General features: G+C 42.2%; 1 non-coding gene across 1 annotated transcript; it reads right to left on the bottom strand.

Annotated features, from left to right (window-relative positions):
• Positions 1-4,688: 4,688 nt before the first annotated feature.
• On the bottom strand, positions 4,689-4,763 carry Trnat-ugu (transfer RNA threonine (anticodon UGU)). Its single transcript has one exon. It is a non-coding gene; the product is annotated as a tRNA-Thr (tRNA).
• Between the last annotated feature and the right edge of the window lie 5,576 nt (positions 4,764-10,339).

Raw genomic sequence — 10,339 nt, 5'->3', positions numbered from 1 at the left:
AGTCAATAGCTTTGAAAGTTGAAGATTGGCTCTCAAACCATGACGAGGAAATTAATCGGCTTTACCTTCTGTTAGACAACAGTTCGGAATTTTCTACAGAACTAGACACTAACAATCACTCTGCAAGTACTGACAGGGATGATATCGACGACACATTTGATACTAATGAGTTAATTCAGAATAAAATTCAAACAATTGAGAATTGTAGTGACACTGATAGGCAGGACCTTTTTGAGATTTTACAAGCACATTCCACAGTTTTTACTCACAAAACAGGAACAATCAAGGGATTTCAATACCAATTTCGTGTTCGTGAGCATACTAAATTTTGTGTTAGACCATACGTAATTCCAGCACATTATAGGGACCGTGTTAGAACAGAAATACAATCTATGCTTGACGAGGGCATTATTGATCCTGCAGTAAGCTCATACAACAATCCATTACATGTTGTTGAAAAAAAAATGGATCGATCAGGCTTGTCTTAGATTCGAGACAAATCAATACTATCATTATTCCTGAAACAGACAGGCCGCAAACGTTGGAAGAACTTCTTCAAAATTTTAATGGTGTAAAAGTGTTGTCTTCCATTGATCTCAGATCCAGTTTTTATCAAATCGAACTTCATCCAGAATGTAGAAAATACACAGCTTTCCTTTGTTTCGGCGTTTGTTATCAGTTTCGGAAACTTCCTTTTGGTTTGAACATTTCTTCGGCAGCATTCATTCGCGGGCTAAATTCCATATTACCTGAGTTCTTAAAACGTCACATCACCTTATATGTGGACGATATTCTAATATCAGAAGCTTCATGGGAACAACATAATCGCATCCTCAACAGTTTGTTACGTATTTTTGCAGAATCTGGAATTACAGTTAACTTGGAAAAGTCTGAATTCGGTAGGTCAAAGGTGAGGTTTTTGGGACATATTATTTCTTCTGAAGACATTCAGCCGGATCCTGAAAAGTTAGAAGCAATCAGAGCCATTCCAGTTCCATCCACAAAAAAACAAGTCCGCAGTTTTCTAGGTCTCGTAAATTTTTACCGTCGTTTTCTGAATATGCAAATTCTTGTTACACCAAAACTTTGTTCTCTCACTGGAAAAAATACTATTTGGAACTGGGACGAACAATTACAGTTGGAATTCAATTCTTTGAAAGAAGCGTTACTTAACGCGCCAATACTAGCTCATCCAGATCTGTCACAAGATTTCTGCCTTAGCACGGATTCTTCTAAAGTCGGTCTTGGTGCCCATTTATTTCAAGAAGCCATAGAAAATGACACTACCGTTCAGAAAACCATTGCTTTTGCTAGCCGAGTGCTAACAAAATCTGAAAAAAATTATTCCGTTACTGAATTAGAAGCTTTAGCTATCGTTTGGGAATTTAACAAATTCCGTTTCTTTCTTTCTGGTAAGCACATAAAAGTATACAGTGATCATCGTGCATTACAATTTCTTATGTCTTCAAAATTAAATCATGACAGGTTAAAACGTTGGGCACTGTTTCTGCAAGAATTCCACTTCACAATAGTCTACATTCTCGGCAAGGAGAACATTGTTGCGGACGCACTGTCACGCGCACCGGCTGGGCTTGAGAAAAGTAACACAGAAGGCAACCTCGAGAAAAATTTCAGTATTCTTTACATTCAGAAAGTCGCCTTTGAAAACTTCATCACCACATCTTTAAAGGACATTGCTCATGAACAAGATAAAGATCCGATTTGGAAAGACATCAAAAGTAAATGGCATGAAAAGACACACACACACACAGATTCGGCATTATTATCTGGCGAGAAACAACATACTGTTCAAACGCTGCACTGTTGATGACTAGCTATGGGTTGTTTGCATTCCAGATGACTTTGTTAATAAGCTCATTTGGTACATTCATTTCAGCTACGCACATTTTGGTCCACTAAAATGTTATCATATTCTTCGGACGACTTGTTATTTTAACAATATGGAAAAGAGAATTCGAAGAGTCTTGTCTGTTTGTAAACTTTGTCAAAAGGCGAAACCATCTACTACGTATCTCCCATCGTGCTTCGCTGTTTCCTATCATTCCTTCTAAATTAAAAGAATTTGCTGCTGTTGATCTCTTGGGACCGCTTGTCAGAACATCTAATGGATTTTCGTACATTCTAGTCGCTGTTGAACTTACTTCAAAATTTGTTTCTTTCACTCCGTTACGTAAAGCCACTGGACGGTCTGTATCCAACGCCTTTGTTAAAAATTTCTTACGTGAAGTTGGACACGTTAGTAAAGTCATTTCAGATAACGGACCGCAATTCAGATCTGCTGTTTGGTCACGCATGCTTCGGAATCATAAAATCAAACCTGTTTTTATTTCATTGTACCCACCACATTGTAACCCCTCCGAACGGATTATGAAAGAAATCAATAAGCTTTGCAGACTTTATTGTCACAGAAAGCATCAGCATTGGGACAGATATTTACACTTATTTCAAAACGTGCTGAATGAAATGCCTCATGACTCCACTGCTTTACCACCTACTCTTGTACTGAAGAATGAAGAACCACCGAACAGAATCAGAGAGCTTGTACCTTTCCCGAATACACGTAAACTTCGACACAAAGACATAATTGACTTGGCTCTTAAAAATATAAAATCTGCAGCAGACAAAAGGAGTAAACTACACGGTAAAGCAAATGCAAAGAAATTATATATTCGTCAGAAAGTTCTCATTAAAGCTCATTCATTGTCACATAAGAAGAAACACTTGAGTCACAAATTCTATCTAGTTTACAATGGACCTTACAGAATCCGACGTATACCTCATGATAATTGCGTTGAAGTTGAAACTCTGCATACTAGGAAGAGTAAAGGTTTACACCACATTTCACATGTAAAACCGTTTATTGAAAGATAATCTGCTTTTTAACTTTGTCTTTGCCATAAAACTCTTCAGTTCACATTTCTAGTATGCATTGTCAGACTTAGAAACTGTTACCATGCAACAATGTTTGAAGTTAAATATCCAATCAAGAACCAAGAGAACTTATTTAAACAGAAATTACGAATGCATTGTTATAGTGAACAGACGTCACAGTGTTATTGTGTGTGTACATTCTTGCTTGTTAGTTGCACGATTACGTAACGACTATAAGGCTCACATACTTAGAACATTTACCAGTACTGCTAATGAGATATTAATGCAACATTTTGGTTTACTTGAAAATACATTCTGAATTTAAAGTACTTTCTGTGAGATACCAGATGACACAGTGGTTAGTTTATGTGATAGCTACACGATTTTATCACGACGCTACTAATGAGTGACAATATACAATGTTACTTTTGCAGTGTTTCTGTTTTATTTCTGCACAGTTTTTCTGTATTATTCCGGAAAGTAAAACATGTTTTAGTAGTAACTTCTGTGGTATAGCTACAATGAGACAGCCTTTTTCGTAGCACAACAATACGTTACATTATAGTACTTTCTTGATCATGGTAAGGTACGTAATAACTACGGTATCCATACGCAAAGCATTTTACTTTCGTTTATGATGAGGTAAGTATATTGACTTCAGCAGAACTTTGCTTACAGAGGACGATAACTACGACACTTCCACAGAATTATCTTACAGCAAGACGCACATTTAGCGCTACAGGACACGCATTTGAGAGATTAATTTTGTACTTAAGCCATTTATTTTTCAAGATTTTTGAATTACAAAGAAAGTTTTCCATGATACATTTCATTCCATTGCTGTAATCTGTAACACCTGAGGGTATAATTACATTAATCCTCAGGGGGTACACGCTTACTTTGTGTACCATGTGTGTGGCAAGAACAAGGAGCCCTAGCTAATATGGTATTTGCTTATACAACTTTACACATCGGTACCATATTTCTCCAACACAGAATTACACAGCTACCTGATTATTTAACAGAGAAACAAACATTTTTTTTACTACATCAGTGACACATGTTTACGCAATTACACAGTTGGATAATTTCATACTTACGAAATTGTATTTTGTCTGTACTTTGTGAACTGTTCGTATTTTTTCGGAACCATTGTGATACTATGAGAGCTCTGAATAATGTATTTGGTATGGGATCATGATTTTTAAAGTATGTATGACGATAGTATCTGTTCCCGAAAGAACAGTTACCGTGGATGACCATGCAGCTTTGCTAGAAATGAAATGATAATTAAATGGACACCCTAGCTGCAAACAGGCGTTGATGTACTTCAATGGGGACATGTTGAAAATGTGTGCCCCGACCGGGACTCGAACCCGGGATCTCCTGCTTACATGGCAGACGCTCTATGCATCTGAGCCACCGCAGGCACAGAGGATAGTGCGTCTGCAGGGACTTATCCCTTGTACGCTCCCCGTGAGATCCACATTCCCAACATGTCCACACCACTACTTTCGTAGTGCGCCTAATAGATGTTTGCCCATCATACTCATTACTCGTGGCAGATTAATCTACCAAGTCCCGTAAGAGTTCGGGCATAGCGTGTGCGTTTCGCACAAGAAGGTCAATGGCCGGGAAGCCATATTTTAACTATGTATGACGATAGTATCTGTTCCCGAAAGAACAGTTACCGTGGATGACCATGCACCTTTGCTAGAAATGAAATGATAATTAAATGGACACCCTAGCTGCAAACAGGCGTTGATGTACTTCAATGGGGACATGTTGAAAATGTGTGCCCCGACCGGGACTCGAACCCGGGATCTCCTGCTTACATGGCAGACGCTCTATCCATCTGAGCCACCGCGGGCACAGTGGATAGTGCGTCTGCAGGGACTTATCCCTTGCACGCTCCCCGTAAACAGATTTTTGTATCCGTGGAAATTTTTAGCATTCTTTGTCTTATCACCATCAAACATATAAAGGAATTTTGCGATTTTCTTTCCCTTCCTGAAGCCATATTGCTCATTTCTGAATTTATTTGAAGCAATAGTTTTAGTCCCAACAAGTCATAAAAAGAAATTTGTAATATTTCTATAGTTAACTGCAGAAGCATCCGGAGTAAGATACCACACTCTTCTCAGTTATTGAAGGTAATACAGTAATAACACCAGAAAACTGTCTCAAAGAGCATGTAAATAGCGGTGATGTCTTACATTCCGATTGCTATTTCTAACGCAAACCACCCGGACAGCCAGCGTGTTATTCGCCGCTGCCAGGATTCAAAAACATTGTTCAAATGGCTCTGAGCACTATGGGACTTACCTGCTGTGGTCATCAGTCCCCTGGAACTTAGAACTACTTAAACCTAACCAACCCAAGGACATCATACACATCCATGCCCGAGGCAGGATTCGAACCTGCGACCGTAGCGGTCACGCGGCTCCAGACTGTAGCGCCTAGAACCGCACGGTCACTCCAGCCGGCTTGTCGGGATTCGGGCAGGTGTTTCAGCGCCGGATCGAATCCGCCCGCGCAGATTAATTACGAGGGCTGGTGTGTTGGCCAGCCTGGATATGGTTTCCAGGCGGTTACTCACATACGACGACGAGAATATCGGTCTGGCAACCACGTTCCGCCTTAGTTAAGAGATTCGCAAACATTTAGAATTGGTTTGCACAGTTTCACATGTAGTAGAACACCACACGCAGACAGTTGGCATACACAAATTACGTCCTGGGGAATAAACGGGTGGCGACAGGAAGGGGATCCGGCCACTCTCTAACATTAAAAAAGCAATACGGGATAATTGCAAAAGGAAGAAAAGAATAAATAATGCTAGTCTAGTCTGTACACCAATGATGATGGTGTATTTATTGAACCAAAGTCTTCTAAAGCGTCTAATGATGCTGTTGCCAAATCCTGATGTAAAATAATTTTGACGAAGACAAACTTCAAAGGTAGAAAAAATATTGTTATTGATTGCTTCTGTAGGCTGACTCTCTCAGTTGCCATAGAACTAGATCACGGAAAACATGCAGAATATGGTGCTTAAACGTCTCTATCATATTACAGGAATAGGGCAGATTTCAGCTTAGGGGCTAACGAATGTGACACTCGTGCCATCTCACTAAACGGCAGGGACTGGGATTCATGTGGTGCTGTGCTAAACATCTTAAATGAAAGTTCCCTTGGTCAGTTGGTTAGCAAACTAACTCTTAGATCTCCTGGCAACAGACTTGAACCTTGCGATTCAACTAATTCAAAGATGGGATTCAGCGACTTTAAGGTTGTAGTTGCATCAGGGGTTCCGATTATTGAAAGGAATGTCACGAAAGTTAGGAAGTGTTTCAATTTAGCGAGTGCGATAAGAAACAGATGGCGATTATCAGAGCAAAAAACATCGAACGATCATCTCTGGGGCTGACAGTGTCGGCGATTAGTAGCAAAAATTCAACAGTATTATACGACATTCACTGGACCAGTATGCGCCCAGAAAGGTTGTTGCAGGTAGGAAACAGCACTCGTGGTTCAGTAGCAATGTAATAAAGCTGCTACGAAAGCAAATGCAGCTTCAACAAAGCTTGAAAGACAAGTAATGCCTTGATAGCAAAAAAAGCTGAACAACGTAAGAAGGAGCGTACGGAAAGAAATACGTCAAGTTTTCCATAAATTCTACCACAATTTGTTATCTACCGTAATAAAGAGTAGTCATAATACGTTTCTGTCTTGCGTAAAGTCGTAGAGTCCAAGCCAAACATCTAGTTGCCTAGTCCAGTGTTCATACTAGCATTGAAGCAGAGAATGACCAAGATAAGACAAGCGTAAGTAATTATGTTTTATACAGAACTGCTTCACTGAAGAAGTTGCATTATGACTTCTTTCAACATTCGCACGAAGGAAGAAATTACAGACATAAATGAACGCGGAATTGAGAATCAACTCAAATCGCTCAGCAGAAGGACCACCAAACCGAATTTAAATCCTGTTCTGTTTAAACTGTCCGCAGCTCGTGGTCTCACGGTAGCGTTCTCGCTTCCCGAGCACGGGGTCCCAGGTTCGATTCCCGGTGGAGTCAGGGATTTTCACCTACCCCGAGATGACTGCGTGTTGTTGAGCCATCTTCATCATCATCATTCATCCCCATCACGGTCGGAGGAAGGCAACGGCAAACCGCCTCCATTAGGACCTTGCCGTAGCGGCGGTGCGGGTCTCCCGCATCTTTCCCCTGTCAAGAAACATGGGACTTCATTTCCATTCCATTTAAATTGTTTAAAAATACTTGTTCCTCTTCAATCAACAGATTCTCGTACGCCACTGGAGCATCAGAATGACGTAAGATATTAGAAAACGGTTGATGTCATTCCTGTTCTCAAGAAGGGTCATCGGACAGATGCACATAGCTAGAGACATATATCGCTACACTCAGTCTGCTGCATACCAACAGATTAGTTACACAGTCGCGTGTTAAGAAACTAGGAAACCGAAATTCTTCGTTGTAGAAATCACTTTGAGTTAATAACCAGAAATTTAGGTCGCAAAAGTAAATACTTAATGAAGTAAGCGAGGAAAAGTTTTTCCATGTAATCATGATTCTCCAAGCACTCATTGTGAAACCAACAGAAACTATGTGTGAGAAGTGCTATGTCTACATTAGAAGACAGTTTCCTCATTAATGAAGATAGTGACAGAGTTTCTTCGTCAGAAGTTGACAGTGGGTGATCTCGGTGTCACAGCCCTCTGTGTTCCCTCTTGTCGGAGTGAGCCGTAAAACTTGCTGTCTGACAGACTGCGGGGACCTGTGTTCACTTCTAGTCCCCAGAACAAATATTATAATTTAGGCATCTTAAAATCTACCATCAGGCTCGTTAAAGTGGGTCGTTGTTGGCCGTTTGTGCACTCCTTAATTATTGTGAAAAACAATAGGTGGACGTGATAAGTGTACGGTTTACGCGAGGGTATAGGTGCTGGTTTGCATCAAATTCCCACATTCGGAGGTCTCCGTACGTACGGTTTTATATTTAGATTACAGAGAGGATCTTGATGTATGTCATATCGACCTCGACAAAAACGAAAAGAAGAAATCTACGAGCACGACCCGATGGCCGTAACGTTAGACACACCCTCAGAGTGATGGGAGATGGCCCGGCCAGATATCTAAAGTAGTCATATTATTACGAGGAATTATTATTGCTTGTTTGTTGGCAACGTCGGGTAAGCAGGGAGGTGGCTGGGTCGCGGCTGGACATGATTGGAGACTCCGGGACGCCATTGTTCCGTCGTGTCAGCGGCTCTTCAGGGGGATGCACGAGCAAACACAAAGAAAAAGCCGAGCCGAGGCGCGGAGAAAGAAAGAAAGAAGAAGGAAAAGCGGACGGCGGGCGAGCGAGAAGAGGCCGAGGGGGGGGCGGAATAGGAAATTACAATGCGCTCCCTCTCTCCCCCCTCATTGTTGGCGCGAGGCACAATGGCAGGCGGCCACCTGTGACGCTGAATGAACTCGTAAAGCGCCTTCGCTGCGACACGTCTAGCCGGCCTCGCACCTCGCGCAGCTCCCTGCCGGCGTATTCGCGGGATGCTGTCACGTGGGGCTCCTCATTGGCATTCTGTCTGGATGCTAACTGTGACGTCTTGACGGCTTTTGTAATCTGCGGTTTACGTCTGAGCTACTATGTACATTACTTTCCTCATCGAAATACAGTCCTTTAATGTCCGAATACTGTATTAGTGGTATGCTGCTTGATACAGCTACGTCGATTAAATATTTTGCAAAGCGACGTGAAATGGAATATGCGAGTAAGGTTGGTTGTAGTTTGCAGGGAAGGTGAAAGGAAGGCTTCGATTTATTGGCAGAATTCTTGCAAACTGTAGGTCATCTAAAAAGGAGATCAGGTGTAGAACTCTCGGGGAACCATTCTTAAATAATTAAATAATGCTAGGGTGTCTGAGATTCATACCAAGTTAGATTAGAGCAACGCAACAAAGCAATTCAGAGGTCGTTTTGATAGGTTCAACCAACACGCGAGTATTTTTTAGTGAAGTCGTATTGGCTGTCGACTGTAGTATTTATTACAATTTCCACGATTGCTATTTTGGTCACAGGCCATCTTTATGTGGTTCAAGCTGCAATCAATATATACACCGAAGTTAGTTATACCAGTTACAAGAAAACATACGTTTTTCACTGTGAACTATGGCGGCTAACAGATGACTGTGTGACACTGCAACGCAGTTTCATCACACCAGTATAGTAAACAAGGGACATGTCGATACCAGGGCATGAAGTCTCTGTGAATTCCATTCCGTGTACTCAGTTGGACAGTAACTATACCTCACAGACTGGCGTCTGAAAAATATCTGCAGATGTCACCATCTGAGAGAGGATGTGTAGTTGGGCTGAAAGAAGCCAACTGGAGTTACCGGCAAATCATCTGACATTTGCGTAGGAGCAATGCCAATATCCGACAGTGGTGCCAGGAATGGGTGAACCATAGTCCCTTACAGACCAGTGAAGACGTGTCTGGAGATACCTCAGACAGCAGTGGGATACCAACCTGACTGTTGACAAACTGTCTGTTGGCTTCTGTCTCGGGTTCTTCGGCCGACGTTCATCTAATGATTTTTCTGACGTTTCGCCAGCACGAGTGGCTGGCATTGTCAAAGCTTCACCCTCCATTGCTGGTGGTGAACTGGAGCCGAGCTCGCGGGGGCAGACTATATGTACCTGGCGTGCCAACGTCCGAGGGCTTCTCCGCGGTCATTTCCGGTGCGGTTCTCCTCTTGCTACCTGCGACGGTCGTTCGCTGCAGTACGGGAAGCCAGGATCCGTTTACCTTAAGGCTTTCCTCTTTCTTGTTCAAACTGTTCGCGTGTTTTTGTATTTCTACAGCTTCTCTGAACAAGCGCGTGTGATAGTGGTTCTCTACAGCCAGAACTTCCGTGTCGGCGAATTTTATTACGAGGTCGGTCTCATTCAGTGCGTGTTCTGCCACGGCCGATTTCTCCACCTGCCCCAACCTGCAATGTCGCTTATGCTCCTTGATCCTGGTGTTAATGGATCGTCCAGTCATCCCGACATAAACTTTTCCGCATGTGCATGGTATGCGGTATATTCCCGACATTGCAAGTGGGTCTCTTTTCTCCCTCGCCGATCTAAGGCACTCTTTGATCTTCCTTGTCGGTTTGAAGATCGTCTTTACGCCATGTTTGCGCGATATACGGCCGATTCTGTCCGTCACTCTGGGAATGTATGGCAGAAAGGCCGTACCCGACATTTCTTTTTCTGGTTCCTTACTTCGCCGAGTGTTTGGCTCAGTTACACTTCTAATATAATTTGTAGAGTACCCATTGCTCCTCAGGACTGTTTCCAGGTGTTGCATTTCTCGTTTGAGGTGTTGCGGCTCACATATTCGTCCTGCTCTCGTTACGAGCGTACTAATCATGCCCC

This window comes from Schistocerca nitens, chromosome 3 (assembly GCF_023898315.1).
Source record: "Schistocerca nitens isolate TAMUIC-IGC-003100 chromosome 3, iqSchNite1.1, whole genome shotgun sequence".
Taxonomy (NCBI): domain Eukaryota; kingdom Metazoa; phylum Arthropoda; class Insecta; order Orthoptera; family Acrididae; genus Schistocerca; species Schistocerca nitens.
This window is presented reverse-complemented; position numbering and strand designations above follow the sequence as displayed.